Source organism: Argiope bruennichi, chromosome 4 (genome assembly GCF_947563725.1).
Source record: "Argiope bruennichi chromosome 4, qqArgBrue1.1, whole genome shotgun sequence".
NCBI classification, from domain to species: Eukaryota; Metazoa; Arthropoda; class Arachnida; order Araneae; family Araneidae; genus Argiope; species Argiope bruennichi.
In genome coordinates this window covers 16,529,456-16,546,269 of record NC_079154.1, presented here as the reverse complement: position 1 = coordinate 16,546,269, position 16,814 = coordinate 16,529,456, and the positions used below count along the sequence as shown (strand labels likewise).

General features: G+C 27.4%; 1 protein-coding gene across 5 annotated transcripts in view; it reads left to right on the top strand.

The window, feature by feature from the left end:
* LOC129966848 (prolactin-releasing peptide receptor-like) overlaps window positions 1-16,814 on the top strand; it is a 207,805-nt gene that overhangs the window by 140,640 nt on the left and 50,351 nt on the right. For all 5 annotated transcript variants that reach the window (XM_056081436.1, XM_056081440.1, XM_056081438.1 and 2 more), the window contains one exon: window positions 3,997-4,058. The gene's annotated coding sequence lies outside the window, so the exon portion shown is untranslated. The remainder of the gene's footprint in view (window positions 1-3,996; window positions 4,059-16,814) is intronic.

Below are 16,814 nucleotides of genomic sequence, written 5' to 3'. Positions count from 1 at the left end.
TTTGTTAAGTCTAAAAATCATCAACTAAAATAGCTTGAATCAAATTTAGAAAATCCGTCCCTTTGAAGTAAATAATTACATTATGCATTGCTCAACTCCAAAAATTAGCATCTCAACCAAGCGACATTTTTAAGCCTTTTCGTCCTTCTTTGGCTTAGTTTGGAACCTGAAATAGATAAAAACATCATTATTGTAAAGTTGCTTCATCATCTGCGATAATTTCCTTTTCCATTTGAAACTTACTATACCTTATAAATTTAAAATAATTTAAATATTTCAAGCATCATCTTGCTTAAGATTACAAGCATAAAGAATTACCACGTGCTGCCAAATTAGAAATGATTTGCTGGGTTGTATATCACATTAACTGAGACAAGTGAAACTGAATTAAAAGATACTTACTGCAAGCCGTAATGAGTTTGAAAATCTAATAAGTTAAGTGCAGATGCAGGTATCTTTATCTCACACCCTCACAAAGATATCTGACATTTTATTTATCTCAAGGTAATTGCGCCTGGCTCAGTAACTCTGTTTTAATTTAGCGACATTCTAAAAGGTAGATTCCACCTGAGTTGAGATGTACAGTGAAAATCGTTTGTAGTTCTCTTGACTTGAAATGTGAATTAACCGAATTACTGCTAGCGATTCAGGAGATTGATCTCTCAACTTTGTTGCTAAGAGTTAAGTACTTTTCTGATGCAAGTTAACAATGCATGGCTGGCAACACTACTGAAAGAAATACTTTTGAGTTCGGTTCTTATTTATTCAAAAGATGCAGAGTTGTACCGATTCGGAAATGTTAAATGAGAAAGATATTGAATTCATTAATAGTACTCGGTTATCTGATAATTAATTTACATGGTCCTATATTTTTAAGAAAATTTTATAGACTGTTTCAGTGCTGTTATCTGCAACTATGCAAATTATTTAAACTCAATCATCTCTCTATAGTTAATTTAGAAACGTATGTTGAGTAATTATTTGAAATAGCCGAATTGTGTCTACTGCTTTCAGTCCAATTATCACTTTGTATAAATTGATTAATTCGTATATTACTTCATAACATATAAAGATTTATTCTGATTCACATGAGCTTTTTTTGATATTGTTACATTGATGGCGCGATCTATAAACAAGACATGACACAGCTTGATCAGTATTGGCCCTTGGGTTAGAAAAAATCAATCAGTCAATCTATAAACAACACAGCAAATAAACTTCTGTTATTCTAAAAAAATATAAATGAAAAATATGAAATATGTTCTTATTAAAAAGTAATGTGAATGATTGATGAAATAATTTTTATATATTAATGTCATATCTCCTTTAAAGTCTATTTATGAAGATTTCATAAAACTAAAGAATTAAAAGACATATTCAAATATTTGCGTGGAATCTTTAAAATTTCCGAGAATCATTTTTCTGTGAAATATTTCAAATTCGCAATCAAATCTTTTGTTGAAAATCTTTAACTTTTAAAATTCGCATGTATTAACTAGAATTTAAAAAAATTAAAATTTGCAAAACTAGACCACATAAACATGAGTCAATTAAACGTATACGTTTTTGTAAGAATGCTTAAAAAATTACCTCAAATTTTGTGGCTTTCTAACTCCAATAACTGAAACTGACATTACTTCTGGATTTATATGTATTGAATCAGCAAGTAATGTCCCGGATCTAAAATGTAATATTACAAATCTTAATAAATTTTGCATACATTTCTATACATTCAATTGCTTTAAATCTTCTTTCAATACTTTAAGAATACAATTTTCTTTAAACTACTAAATTTATAATATTAAAACTACTAAATTTATAAAAACTACTAAATTTAAAAAAAAACTACTAAATTTATAAAAACTACTAAATTTATAAAAACTACTGAATTTATAAAACTACTACTTTATAAACTACTACTTTAAACTACTAAATTTATAAAATTTTATTTTAGCAGAACATATGCAAATGTAGTACCTTAATTTCATATAACATTAAAATGTGGTTTTCCAAATGCCATTTTAAATTTTAATTTTTTTCTTCTTTATTAAATTATGCAAAATAATTTATTCTGCTTTCAATACAGTTATTTGCGCATTCTTATTTCTGTGTAGTGTAAAATCATATCTGAAAATGTAATTTTTCCTTACTTTTCAACAATGTTTTTCTATAAATGTTTCCAAATTTTAAGAAAAGCATAACGAAAGAATCTCGGTATGTGCTTTTAAATCAAATCAATTACATAAATTAAAAGAAATTAACCCATAAACTGTTGTTTATAAATTAAACATATAATACATGTAAACATAATCCATATATAATTCACTTATCTACTTTAAATGTATTTCAAAATCAAATTATTTCAAATGTATTAAGTAAACGTCAGTGCGTGAATCCCATCTCAAATTTTTGATAATTTGATTCATACGTTGGTAATATCCAAATATGGTAATTTGTACATGCCAGTCAGTAAATTTCCGTTGCATCGGTGATTTCTCCAGTTTATGTAACATTAATTAATCAACTTCCTAGAAATGTTAAGAGTAATTAATTCGTATTAACATAATTTGGATTAGTTTCGTGATTTCGCTAAATTACACCTAATGATAATTATCTAATAATTTATTCTGACAACCGTTCATTATATTAATTGAAATTTGGATTTTCTTTTGTTTAGATTATGCTGTTCACGTATAATAAACGATTGATTCTAAACTGAATGCAGTCATATATAATAAAGTGCAATATAATAGTTGTATATTGCATTTAAGATTCATTAGCTTGTGATATCATTTAGAAACTATAATGAATGTTGGTATGTGCTTATATAAATGATTAACAAATTTATAGAAAAACTTTAGATATATATTCGGTGAGATTTTATTATAATCAAACTACTTACTTTAAGATACTTTAATTACGATAAAACAAGCAATAATTTAATAAAAATTAACATTCTATATCACTCCTTTAACATTTATTGAAATTAACGTTTTATCTTTAAAAAATTGTTATTCAATTACTGAATTCACTATTAAGAGCGAATGATCACTGAATACAAGCCGGATATATTTTTAAAACATAATAGGAAAAATTACAAAAAAGAAAATGGGGTCGATATCGAAATTAATACTAAACGTTAATTAAAGATTATATGTGAGAAAATTAATGATATAGTAAAAAAAATGTTTAGAAATGTCAAATGGTAAATTTTATTATTATTCATTATGAATTACATTAAATGTTGAATATTCAAATTTAATTAATAAGTTTTTCTAATACACCAAATAAATTAACATTTAGTAATATTGAGGTTATTTCCTTAAAATTAAGTAAAACTAAACTATCCCAATTTCTTTCTAAAATGAAAACAAAGAAAAAAAAATAAAAGTAAAATAAACATTTATAAAAGTAAAAACCAATTTTAGATACTTTAATCGAATTGCCAACAATAAAATTAAATTTTTAAGTTTCCTTTGGATCAAGGTATTCGAAATATTTGAAATAAAAAGTGTTATGTATTAATCTTTTAGCTGATGGAATTGCATACAAGCCTTATTTATTTTATCAAGTGAGTAATTCAAACTATCAGTTAAAAATTGGTTGGCATTAATTATCTTTTAAAAATATATATTTGATTATTAGAAAAAAACTATTACTTTAGAACTAGGGTTTTATAAAGAGTATTCAAAGAAAAATCCTACCTTGAAGGATCGGGAATTAACCTAGATAAAAAAAAATTTATAATTAATAAAGCATTTCATTAAATAAAACATTTTGACTTAATTTCCTAAAAAATAAAATTATGAATATGTATGAATTTTCATATGTTTTATTTCTTTATTATTAAACTGAAACTTTAATAATCAGTCTTTCATAACATGATTTATTTAAATATTACTTTACAAAAATTTTGTGCATTATTTTATGAAAATATATTTAATAAAAGTATTAAAATATTCGAATGCCATTAAAATTATTTTTCTTCCTAATTAGGTTTGATGCAAATTACCAACAATAAAGTAGAAATATTCTAATGATGGAAGTAATGACAAATGGTAAGTTTTATTATTTTTGTATATGAATAAATAGTTTTTTTTTTTTTATGTGGGGGTATATCAATAGTGTTCTGTTAAAGATCTAATGAAAGAAAAAATATGCTGAACTAAAACCTTAACTATATCGAAAGAATGATGTTATATAAAAAGTTTTTTCTTATCCATAAGTTGTTTTGAATGAACTTGCTGTATAAAGCTTATAAATTTCAGATGAAAAAAAAATGGCGGCATTAAATAATTGGCCAGACGATTTTCAAAAGCATAAAAATGGATTTTTATTTCATTTTTTTCCAAATATGCACAGTTTTGGAATTTAGTGTGAGTGTAAATATAATTTGGTATTTTTCCAAATTTGGTATTTTTATTTTGGTATAATGGTATTTTTCCTCAAATTGAAATTTTCTAGAAGTGTGAGTAAATGATAACCGGATTCGGTACTAACTACTTAACAAAATGACATATGTGTATTAAATTTATAACGATGACAATTGTCGAAACTTCGAAAAGACATATAGCATATATAATCATACTTTGAGTCATAATGTATAACTCATGGTTTCTATACTTTATATTGTTACAAAATTTTTCTTCTTCAACAAATACCGCCACTCAATTGTAATGACGCAGCACATATAATCTCTAATAGTTCATTAGTTCAGCAGCTTTCTTGCTGTCTAATCCTCCAAGACCTCTACGTGTCGGCGACTCCGACTCTCACCACACACCGCCTCTTTTTACGATCCACACGACGACTTCCGATACACACCACCTCTTCTTCTTACTATCCACACAACAACAACAACTTCGTAGCTTCTGAGTGCCCGTCTTTTATAGTTCCGGGAGGCGGGGCTAGAATCTTCTGACCAATCAGGGCGTACCTGGCTGCATCTCGGTTGTTAGTGGATGGATCTTGAAAGTTCTCGAACTTTCCGGCACTATCCATTTAGTCGTCAAAATCGCCAAATTTATCGCCAAGCCGCCAAATGCTCGCAAAGTCTGTCGCCAAGCTCTAAGTTCAATGATCTCAGCACGTACAGGACCGATCGTACAACGGTCTTTCTTACGATGACTCTATTCGTGCCGGGTAGCAATATTATAGGTTCGCAACAATATTGTATTTACTATTTAAAATGCCAGAACCATCAGTTATAGATTTTTTTTTACCTATTATTTTCTGTCAGGTATATTATATTGGTCACTATTTTATTCGAATTATATCCAAGATGTGTTTTTATTATTGTAATTTATAATTCAATTAGATTTTATTTATATGAGTAAAAAAATATGTAATGCATTTTTGGAATTACTGGCTTTCACCTTAATATTTTTTCCGAACTTTAAGGTCTGTAATTTTTTAAAACTGTTGCATGACAATTTTATTGCCGTAATGTAGCAATAATCATCAATCCAAATAATATTTTCAGGTCATTAGACTTCTCCTTTTAGGATAGTACGATATAATATTTTACATGAGATGGAAATAAAATATAACATTATTCTATTAATGAAAAACATGACAAATATTTTTTTTTATTATTATTATTATATATTGAGTAAAAATAGTCTGACTTATCATTATTAAGTCACATATAACCTTTATAACAAATATTTATATTATTTTCTCGAAATAAGCTCTTTAACCAAATGTATTTCTGGTTCGATAACGTATTCTTGAATGAAATAAGAATTTAGAGAAATTTAGAGAAAAATAATAATAATAATTTAGATCTTATAGAGAGAATTGGGAATGGCTTAGAGTTTATTTTTAAGGGTAAACTTCTTATTATATTTCTCAGAAAATAATTCAATTTCGAAATTATTGTTTACATGTTTAAATGCACATTCAGCTTGCACACTTTGGTTTCATATACTTTGTTTTTCCCAGTTGTATTAAAATAGTGTAATTTAAGAATTTTTATGCACAAATTCACAACTACAACTGATTTATAATTTTTTTTCAAAAAAATCATTTCGAATGCAGTCACATATCAAAAATACATTATTTTCTATTGCTTTATCTAAAGTTAGAATAATATCCCAAGTGTAATTAAAAACACATATTTCTTCAACACTTCATCGAAAGTTTTTCTGAATGTCATTATTTTGCATACAGACATATCTTATTATTTTTTTGTAAATTGAATAAATTACTGTACGGACAAATAAAGAAAAATAATTTAAACCACTGTAATAAAAAGAATTACGTACTTGAAATGCCTTCTTTAATACTTCATTTAGAATTCTACATTAAATATCTCCTTGATTCTTTTTCATATTTATTTTGTACTGATTTTTGATAGATATACACCATACATTTAAATTAGCGAAAATCGAGTAGAGATTTTTTTGATATATTTATGTTTAAGTAAGAAAAATAGGAATCATTTTACCTCAAAGGCATAAATGCTGATGTCGCTTCTTCCATATTAAATACATTGACTGGTCTTTTGTCATTTTTATCAGTATCCTGGCTGAAATTGATGTTAAAAAATTGAAGAAAACTATAATTATTAATGTAGCATTATTTGAAACAATTTGCAATAATTTCTGGTATTCTAGTTTTTTTAAAACTATTCATAGGAGGGGAGTAAGAAGTAAATAATAAGGCTATGCATTTAATGTTTGCTTTTTTCGCCGTATTAATACATAATTCCCAACAGCATTGCTACGATATCTTACTGATATTCGCCAGCATTCAGAATAACGGCTAATATTGTGGGCTGATATTCATAGTGTTGTGGTGGTAACATCATAAGCCAGATAACAACTTCCAGAGAAGAGTGTACACTTTTGTCTAGTGGCTTTGTTACTCAGCTATGAACCCTAAAGTCGCGAGTTCGAACCTCAACCCGCACATTGGTGACCCTGAACAACCGCATCCTTCATTCAGCTGTCGTGGCTCCATCTACCGGCAGCAACCACTCATACACGCTCGCCGTCGCCCGCCATAACGCTTGGCGCGATAATCACATTTGTCGCTCACCATAACTGGCGCGATAAACTCTACCGACTCACTGGTGGGGGGACTATTGTGGTGGTAACATCATAAGCCAGATAACAACTTCCGGAGAAGAGTGTACACTTTTGTCTACTGGCTTTGTTACTCGGCTATGAACCCTAACGTTGCGAGTTCGAACCTCAACCCGCACAGTGTTGGTGATATCATGCAATATCTTATGTTAATAGGGTACCAGCCTAAATCAAAGTGAGATAGAAATGCAAAGTTTATTTTTCCATCAATATTTTTTTCAGTGTGAATAATTGGCACTTCATGGCCAAGAGCTGAAAACACAGGAACTTTAAATATATATTTTTTAATAAAAAATATTTGTGTGGGAAGATTCAAAGCTAATATATGTAAGGGCTTTTAAACTAAAATGTCAACTTGCTGATATTTGCTTCATTTGTTGCTGTCGTGCATATATATTGACCAGCAATTGTCTTTCACATTGTATTTTTAAATTTAAATGATGAAATAAAAAGCAATACGGAAGAGAAATATGGGACAGCATACAAGTATGGCATTAGCAATCAGAATCATATATTAGCATACATTTTTATCGACTTGATTGAAAATGGTGATTCTTTTAGATTTCATGTTAATGCAAATATTATTACACCTAATACCTCCTATCTATTGACTAATTTTGAATTTATCTGTCTACTAGTATTGGATTCTTAATGGTGACATCATGAAAGTATTGAGTCTACCATAAAAAATCAGGCTTATTCAATGATGAAATCATAATTCAATGATGCAGATCAAATTTGATCAACAATAAGTCGATTATGTAGATCAAACTTTAAAGATTTTTTTAGATAAAGGACATAGTTCAATCCAGTGATATAGGTGATGATATAATGGATGAGTTGCAGCTACAATAAATGCTGATGTGTCTACAACTACAATTCTTCTTCATAATAGTTGCAACAGAATTATACAAAGACCTCCAAAATTTTGATTTTTCTGCTGAAATTTCTTAATGCAGTTTGCAAAAGATTGTTTTAAATCCAAACTATTTTCCATAAAATTTTGAAACTTTAGAAACAGGATAATTCAATATAGCATTGTAAATTATTTTTTTCTGCAAACGCTATCTACTATCTAAATAGGTGGCCTATTCCAATTTCAACTAAAATTATATATAGTGCTAAACTGAAAGAACTTGAAACTTTATTTTTTTAGTGTAATTTTTGTGTCAAATCTTAATGTCAATCAATAAATTATTATTTTTTATTTAGAAGACTCTAAATTTCATAATTCCTAAATTTGATAATAAAGTTCTAATCAAATTAAGCTCATATAAATTATGTTTTCCCATATTTCCTTACTTGGCCATATATATGAGCTTATAAAATATGTTGTTTGTTAAGCACTTCACATCACAGTCTGAATAATTGTTTCACTACCAAGGATTCAAGAGATCTTTGTAATAGATAAAGGACACAATTATTATTGCTAATTTTCAAGGTGATAACAAAATATTAAAACAATATAAAAAATGACATGTGAAAAATTTATTTAGATAAGGATGATGAAAATGGAATATTTTGTATTTTTTCTGAAGCTATAGTTTAATAAAATTTGGTATTATTAATATTAAATTTTGTCTTAAATATAAAATTTCAATTCATTATAAGTTGATGTTTGTATTTCTGGTTAAGACGAGCGTTTCGATTGTAAAAATAATTACATTGCTTTCAAAATTATATAAAAATTATGGATATATATTCCTAAGTAGTTCTTAATATGTAATTTATAGATATTTTTTAGTATACTTGTAAAATTCCATTGGCATGGTATGTTTTTGTTTAACCAACCTTTAAGTAGTATCTTTACATATATAAATATCTTTAAATAGCTCTTATAATATATGTTTTTTGCTTAACTCCTTGAAAGCAGCATCAATCCATGCCATTTATATTTAAATATTGGATTTTTTTTTTACTTTTAAATGCTTTACTGAAAAATGATAATTCGAAGCAAAGTTACTTGTGGCAAATTTTATTCCATTATTATAATTCAATTAAACACTACCGGCTACTACCTGACAAAAGAAAAGGGATATTGCAAAACCAGCTTATTATTATGATTTAGTTGAAAAGATTCTATCGACACATTTTCTAGAAAAATAATGCATTGTCTTGCTTTTATAATATTTTATCTTCGCGTTAGAATCACAATGGAGTTCAAATGGCAAATACCGAAGCGATAACAAAAGAAACAATTATTTTTAAATCTGTTAAACTATTTACAAAGATATGCTTATGGGGCTCAAGAATCAATAACTCATTAAGATACTCGTGTTCTATACCAGCTGTCACTTTGTTTTAAAAGTGAAATGCCTGCAGGAACATTCAACTCCCCTCTGTTCACTCTTCTTTTGTTTCGATTCGCAAATGGATTTGCTTTCTAATTTTTCTCTTTGTTTCCTTTCTTTCGTGAATGGAAAACTATTTAACAAGTTTGAAATTCAGAAAAGGCCATTTCTCTTTACCAGTTGGGTGAATATTTTGCATATATTTGTTAGAATTTTTTTATTTGGTATTCAGTTCTGATTTTGTTTCTTTCTTTTATACTTGGTTGTTGAAACTCTTAGATGTATTTATTATCCGAAACATTTTAGCTGCTATTTTTGATAGATTTTGGCATTAAGGTCGCAATTCGATGTTCAAAAGCCACGCTTTGAAAATAAAAAAAATAAAAAAAATGGAAAGAAAAATGTGTAGAAATAAAACTAATGGATCGTTCCTTATATGCCCTAAATTATAATATTTAAATTTGTCTTGAACACACCCGCACACACACACACACAAAAGAATGCCGAGGAATATTTAAATTGTATTCGAATGTACAAAGCTTGCGAAAGTCTTTGTTTTGTTCGGTTTAGTTTAGTTATGCTCGGTTAATGTCTAGTTGCGTTGCTTCACATATCTAATTTGAGTGCGAATCTTGGAATTTGGAATTGCCGTCACTTGGCGTCGTATATCTGAATAATAAAATAGAGGACATTTGACCTTGACAGATCTAGCGCTCACCGCACCCACATAAATAAAAATTGCAATCAGGATGGGTTTGAAGCACGCGATTTTAGAGCACACAGGATATTTCCTCCTGCAATCATGCCCTCACGAACACCTGGATGACGAGCAATTCCTTTAGGGAATGAATTTTCCAAACATAAAAAGCGTCTGCTGAAATGTGAACTTGTTCGTGTGTTTTTTATAAACGTAAAAAACACTGTAGATATAATTTATCTATTCTCTATATTAAGTCTATGGATTAGAACATAATTTCAAACTTTAAAATATTTTAAAGATATTTTAGAAATTTCAAATAAAAAAAAGAAAAGAATTAAACATAGTAAGGGGTATATTTGAGGAATATTGTATTTTAAGGATTTATAAAAGGTGAATTAAACTTAATAAAGGGTATATTTCAGGAATACTAAATTTTAAGGATTTATAAAAAGTGAATTAAACTTAATAAAGTGTATATTTCAGGAATACTGAATTTTAAGGATTTATAAAAGGTGAATTAACAATAATAAATAAAATATTTTAGGGATATTATATTTTAGGGATTTATTAAAGGTGAATTAATAATAATAAGGGGAATATTTCAGGGATTTATAAAAAATGAATTAATAATAATAAAGGATATATTTCAGAAATATATTTAGGGGTTATAATAATAAAGAATGTAATTCTGTAATATTGCATTAAGGGTTCTACACTATTGAATTCTCAGTTATATATAATTGCATTAAATAAGTAACGGTATCGTGAATCTCCTTTGGAGTAAATTATCACTAGAAATGTTCAGCTAATTAAACTTAGAAAATGAAATGTTAAATTATTAGTTTTCTAGTAGATTAAAAAATCAAAAATAAAAATGAAATGTGTTTGAACTGAAAAATAATAGCAAATTTCTAACAATATTAAATAATTATTTAAGTAATTAATATAATTGCTCTCGAGATATAAAGAATGATATTTATAATTAATGAAAAAAGGGTGTCTTTTCTATAGTGAAGGAGATTGAAAAATTAACTGACATTAAAATGTGATTGTTCTTTAATTTCAGGATTCAATAAATTTAAAAAGGCTCTCATATACAAAATTGATAGATTAATTTCAAGATACCACTGGAAATTATACTTCAAAGCCATTTTATATGTTCTGGAAAATTGATTTATATTCAGCATTAACATAACCTATTACTCATTGCTCTCATGCAAATCTCTATATAATCATATTCCCATGCTGGTGTTTTTATTAGACTATTCACTTCTAAATAAATCCTGCTCTTGGAAAAAAAATAAAGAACGCCATCATTCTACCCTCATATTACAGTTGTAAGCAATGGAAAAATTCAGAGGAAGTTGGGATCAGAATCTTTTTTATAATAAATCTAACATTTTTGTTAAATTAGATCGATTAAGTTTATGCAAAATTCTAATGCGGGAAAACAAAAAGGGAAAAAAAATTACCTCAATAATTTAATACTGGCGGATACAAAGGGATATGTGAAGAAAAAATTCGCTTAACAGATAATTTTCGGAAGGAAATATGCCACCTTATAGTACATTTTATAAATTAATCAATGTGAATTTTTTTATAAATATCCATTATTGTGATTGATAAAATATCAATAAATTAATAAATTAAATCTATAAATAAATTATTGATCAGTAAATTAATCTTATGACGATTACACAAAATCATAATATATATATCTACAATTTCATGCTGCCACTTTAAAATTTTCTTTTTTTCTTTTTATTTTGAAATTGCGTTTTCAACACACCTATTAACAACATAAATTTGCATATGAATATATGCACAGTCATGCTGATAGACTTTTGCAGATGACTGGTCGAAAAGAAGACTTATTTAGAAATCATTTAATTTTTCCACAAGAGGGCATAATTAATACCTATGGAAAAAACATGGAACAAGTCTGTTCACACCAGAATGAAATGCGAAAGAGTGGTAATTTTTCCCACGGGGCTTTTCACTAAAAGATTTTTATTGGAATTTCTTTGACATGTGTCTATTTAAGAAAGGGAATTTTAGGTACCTTTGGAAGTTATGCCGTGAACGTTACAGAATTTTATCCTTTCCCTTGTATTACAGACTCATACATTTTTAGAGTTAGTGAAAAAGTACAACTAAATTAAGAAAATAGAAAATTTTAGAATGAAGTTATATAGATAAATTTTAAATAACTATTAGGAAATTAAATATGATACAAATTAAATTAAGAGATATCATTACTATATATATATATATATATATATATATATATATATATATATATATATTAAAATATTTTTTATAAATATTGAAGAAAGGGGCATTTTTACATTATCAATGATCTCAAACTATTTTAAGGCTGCCCAGAAATTTCATATAAAAAAACAAATCTCAAAATGATTTTAACTTTTTGTGGTCAAGATAATGTATTCTGCATTTTATAATTAATGCTAATGACAAAATTTGCATTTAAATTACATAGGGAAACATAAGTGAATATCTGATTGTTTTCACGATATTCTCCAAGATGTATAAGTTCTCGTGCTTCGTGGATTCAATGCATTGTCAAAACAGCATACATTATATAAGTATTAGATCTAACTTCAATCGTGCATAACTTTTCGTCCAAGTATGATAGCAATTTTTATTAATAATTACTAATTACCTTTCAATGCGAGCATCTAGAGTAAGTGGTCGCTCCTGATCCTGTTGAAGAAGCTCGGATGCGGGCAGTTTCGCTGCTTTTTTAATATTATCCAATCTGAAATGTGCTCAGGTTCCATTAATTAGAAAAGTAATCAGTCTCAGGAGAATTTAATTTGCATACTTAGCGAGCAGAAAATGAGACTACTGAGTTTTAAGTTAAAGTTGCCTTCTCCCGGCAATTTTTGTAACATGCTTGACCAGTTTCGTTCTTTAGTGAGCTTTCGTAAAAGTTAAAGTAAAATGACAAAATTCGGAATTCTTCGAGAATATTTTACCCTCCAGGTTTGATTTTCTCGATACGAACTTTGAAGAATTCTAGAACATTTATCAGAATAATGCCTGGTTAATTCCTTTAGAGAAGCGGTATCGTGCTTTTAAATGAACCGAATATTTTATTAATTTCAGTTACTTTGATTTATTCTTTCAGAGAATTTCGGAAGCAATTAATTTTGAGAATACTTGTGGTAGTTGGATCGAACAAAGTATACTTTCGAAATCTGAAAACTTCCGAAACAGTATTTCACTGTCAAAGCCAAATTTTCGGGAAAACTATTGTGAAAAGAACTAAGCTATGCTTCATTTTTAATATAATCTGAAATGCTTATGATAGTAATAACTAATTTAATTATTGTAATAGAGTTCTTAACTTTAATTCTGCAATAAAAATTAATTTTTATTTAGCATAATAAGGCAAAGTAACCGCATTAGAATAATACTAAAGCATCTGAGTACATTATAAATAAGGAAAAATTATAATTATGTACGAAATTACAAAGAATGTTCATATAGGATAAAATATAAAACCTCCACACATTTAATTTATATAAAATACCTACCAGATATTTTCAATAAAAATTACATTTTGTTTCATTAGTTTGAATGAATTTGTAGATATGTAAAATAAAAAAGTAATACCATAAGTAAGTTTCTGTTATATGTAAGCATATGGATGGCGACTTACATTTCTTAATAACCCAATGAAAAAGGATACGCAAAGCCTTTTATTTATCAGTAAATTTAATGTTTTGAGAAAAATTGTACGATTTATTTTATTTGCTATTATGTTATTAAATGAAACATATTTATTGCAAATCTCTAATTAAAGTTTCTTCAAACTTTAAACTAGAATAAAATAATCTATATTCAAGAAAATCCGAATTTATATACGAAATGGCAAAAATTTTCATGTATTATAAAATGTTTTGCATCGCGTTTTATGTATTATATTTTTGTGTACCAAAATTTTTATGTCATGCATTAATAGAACGATTTACAAATTTTTATGTATCAGGATATATAAAATTTTTAAGAAATGTCATGGTTTTTAGATTTAAGCCTCAATCAAGCAATTTATATGTTTAAGTCAAAATAATCCTAATTTAAAGATTAAGGTGTACGTACACAATATAAGTTTTTTTTTTAATTCTAACTTTAAAAATCCATTTTTTCACAGTAAGTCATTAATATATGTTTAAACTCATTTCAGTGAAAAAACCTTATTATACTAATTATTAATTAACTAAATAATATTTAATGAGCTAATTAGAATATTTTTGAAACATTTAAATCTTAAATTAATTAAATTAACATCTTAAATTTTAATTTGTACAGACACACAATTCTAGTTGTAAATTATGCCTAATATTAGTCTTCATTTTGTCTGCCTCAATAAAGTTATAAAAATATATAGATTTTTTTTACCAATTTTTTTCACCAACGATAAATAGAAAAAGCGAGATTTTTTTTTTGTAATTTTAATTTTTAAGTAGCTATTACAATTTATTTCTATAAATATAACTTTGTTTGAGGCACAAAACATCCATTGTTTCGTACAGATTATTTTGATATATCAATAATTGTATTTGGTTCATTTCTTGTTGAGTTATGATTGTTTGAATGAAGCAACATAGTGGAAAAATATCATTCTTCATAAAATGAGTTAAAAAAAAACTGAAACTAGAGTTTTTAGTGAAATACCTCAAGAAAAATAATTATAACTCATGAAATATTCCGAATATTGACAACATCTTGGTATCATTTGAAAGATAAAGCACCAGAGAACATTTTGAAGCAATAAAAAAATATTCGATATTTAGAACGATTTTCGAAGTTTCAAGTGTATACGTACATCTTAAAAGGAAGTCTAACTTTATTTTTAAAATAAAATAAAAGTCTTGGAGTAATATCTAGAGCATTTGAATGACCTTTTCAAACGTTACCAGAAATGACATGACACGATATTTTTCGTGATATCTTGAAAGCCGTGATTAAAATAAAGCTTGGATATTAACCAAAGTTTTTCGCTACTTAATGCATCCCCAATTATCTTTCCGGAACTTAAAATACATGAACTGACACGGCTGGGCATAATGTACATATATTAAAGAAATATATGTAAAACATTATCGCCCATAAAGATTATTGTTTTGTTACTCCTAATGCTTATATCCATGAAGAATAAAACTTACGACAAAAGTGTGAACTTCAGTTCGTGCTTTTTCTGTTTCTCATTCTTCTTGAGTGGTCTGAATGTAAAGACAGAAAAACAAAGTTACACGAAGAGCAATACTTACTTAAAAACAAACAAAAAAAAGCAATTGTTCCTATGTATTCTCATACATGACTAAAGTATTAACGATGGTCATTGATTACCGATTATCATGCATGAATAATTCATCAGCAGACACATTACTTCCGTTTCGTACGTCGGAAAAGATAAATGTACAGGTAATTTCTTTTCTTTTCTGTCTGACTGAATAACAGCGATTTAAAAGAAATGTGGAACTACTTAGTTAAAATTTGTGTGATATGCATTTTTTTGTCGTTTTTGAATAAAATTACTGCACTATAAATCCAAAACCATTAGATTAAGTTATGGAATTCCACCTTTCTTCCATTTTCTCTATAGGAAAACTGCGAATTTTTGTTCTCTTTTTGTGGATATCGATAGTTAAAAAAAGTTTTAGGAAAATAAAAGAAATGTTATTTTTATCTTATGCATAAGTTTTGATTTAATAAGAAACATTATTTTTACATTAGTCGGAACTTGATATCAAATATTTCCTTTATAAGAAATATCTAAAATTATTCAGCAAATGTGCATTTTTTTTTTTTTTTCACTTTCTGCTACACCGAGCATGACAAAATAATTTCTGTTCAGGATTTTTTTAGAAACTGCTTGTGAATATTGCATAGTTTTAAAAAGAGCAAAGGCATTTTAAGAATATTTTTGTGTCATTATTATAAATTTTACAAACATTTCACTCCAGACGTATTCTTCATTTTATTTTGTACTACCTGATGGTGGCCGTATTTGATAAGGCTTATCTAATCAAATCTATGGCTTCTGATCCCAATCTCTATATGCCTTTACGAACCTTGCACACCCTAGAAATTTAAACTGTAAGTTAGTTTCAATGTTTCGAAGATGATTGATTTACTGACAAAATTGACCTACGTTTGCATTTTAAACGGATGAATGTAGTATTATTGCATATTTCAAAAGTAGCAATAAACCAATGATGTAATGAACATTCATCTCCAATTTTTTTAAGTTATACTGGCTAAGAACAGGATTTCAATGCAAAATATGCATCTTTCTTCCCTTTTTCAAGGTAAGCTTTGTAATATTTTGGTATATTCGGTCGGAGTGCTCTACCCAAAACTGTCTCATATACAATACTTACTAATAAAAGTGTTACACCAGAGAACACTTTGCATGGCATTGGCTTACAATAGTTTGAGATATTAAAATTTGGCATGAATATAGCAATTTTACTGAAGTAACTGGCGATTTATTTGGCGATTAATCCCTGGCATGCAGTTTATAATATCCGAAAACCAAATTTGTGCTTGAGACCTGATTTTTTCAACCTATTGAAAAAAAATGATACAAGATTACAATTGTAGTCACAAAATCTTATACCAAATGTGATAAATCTTTGCGTCTTACAGGTTTCTGAAAATCTCTTCCGACAGACTTTCAATTCCTTATTGGATTTGGCTCAAGAT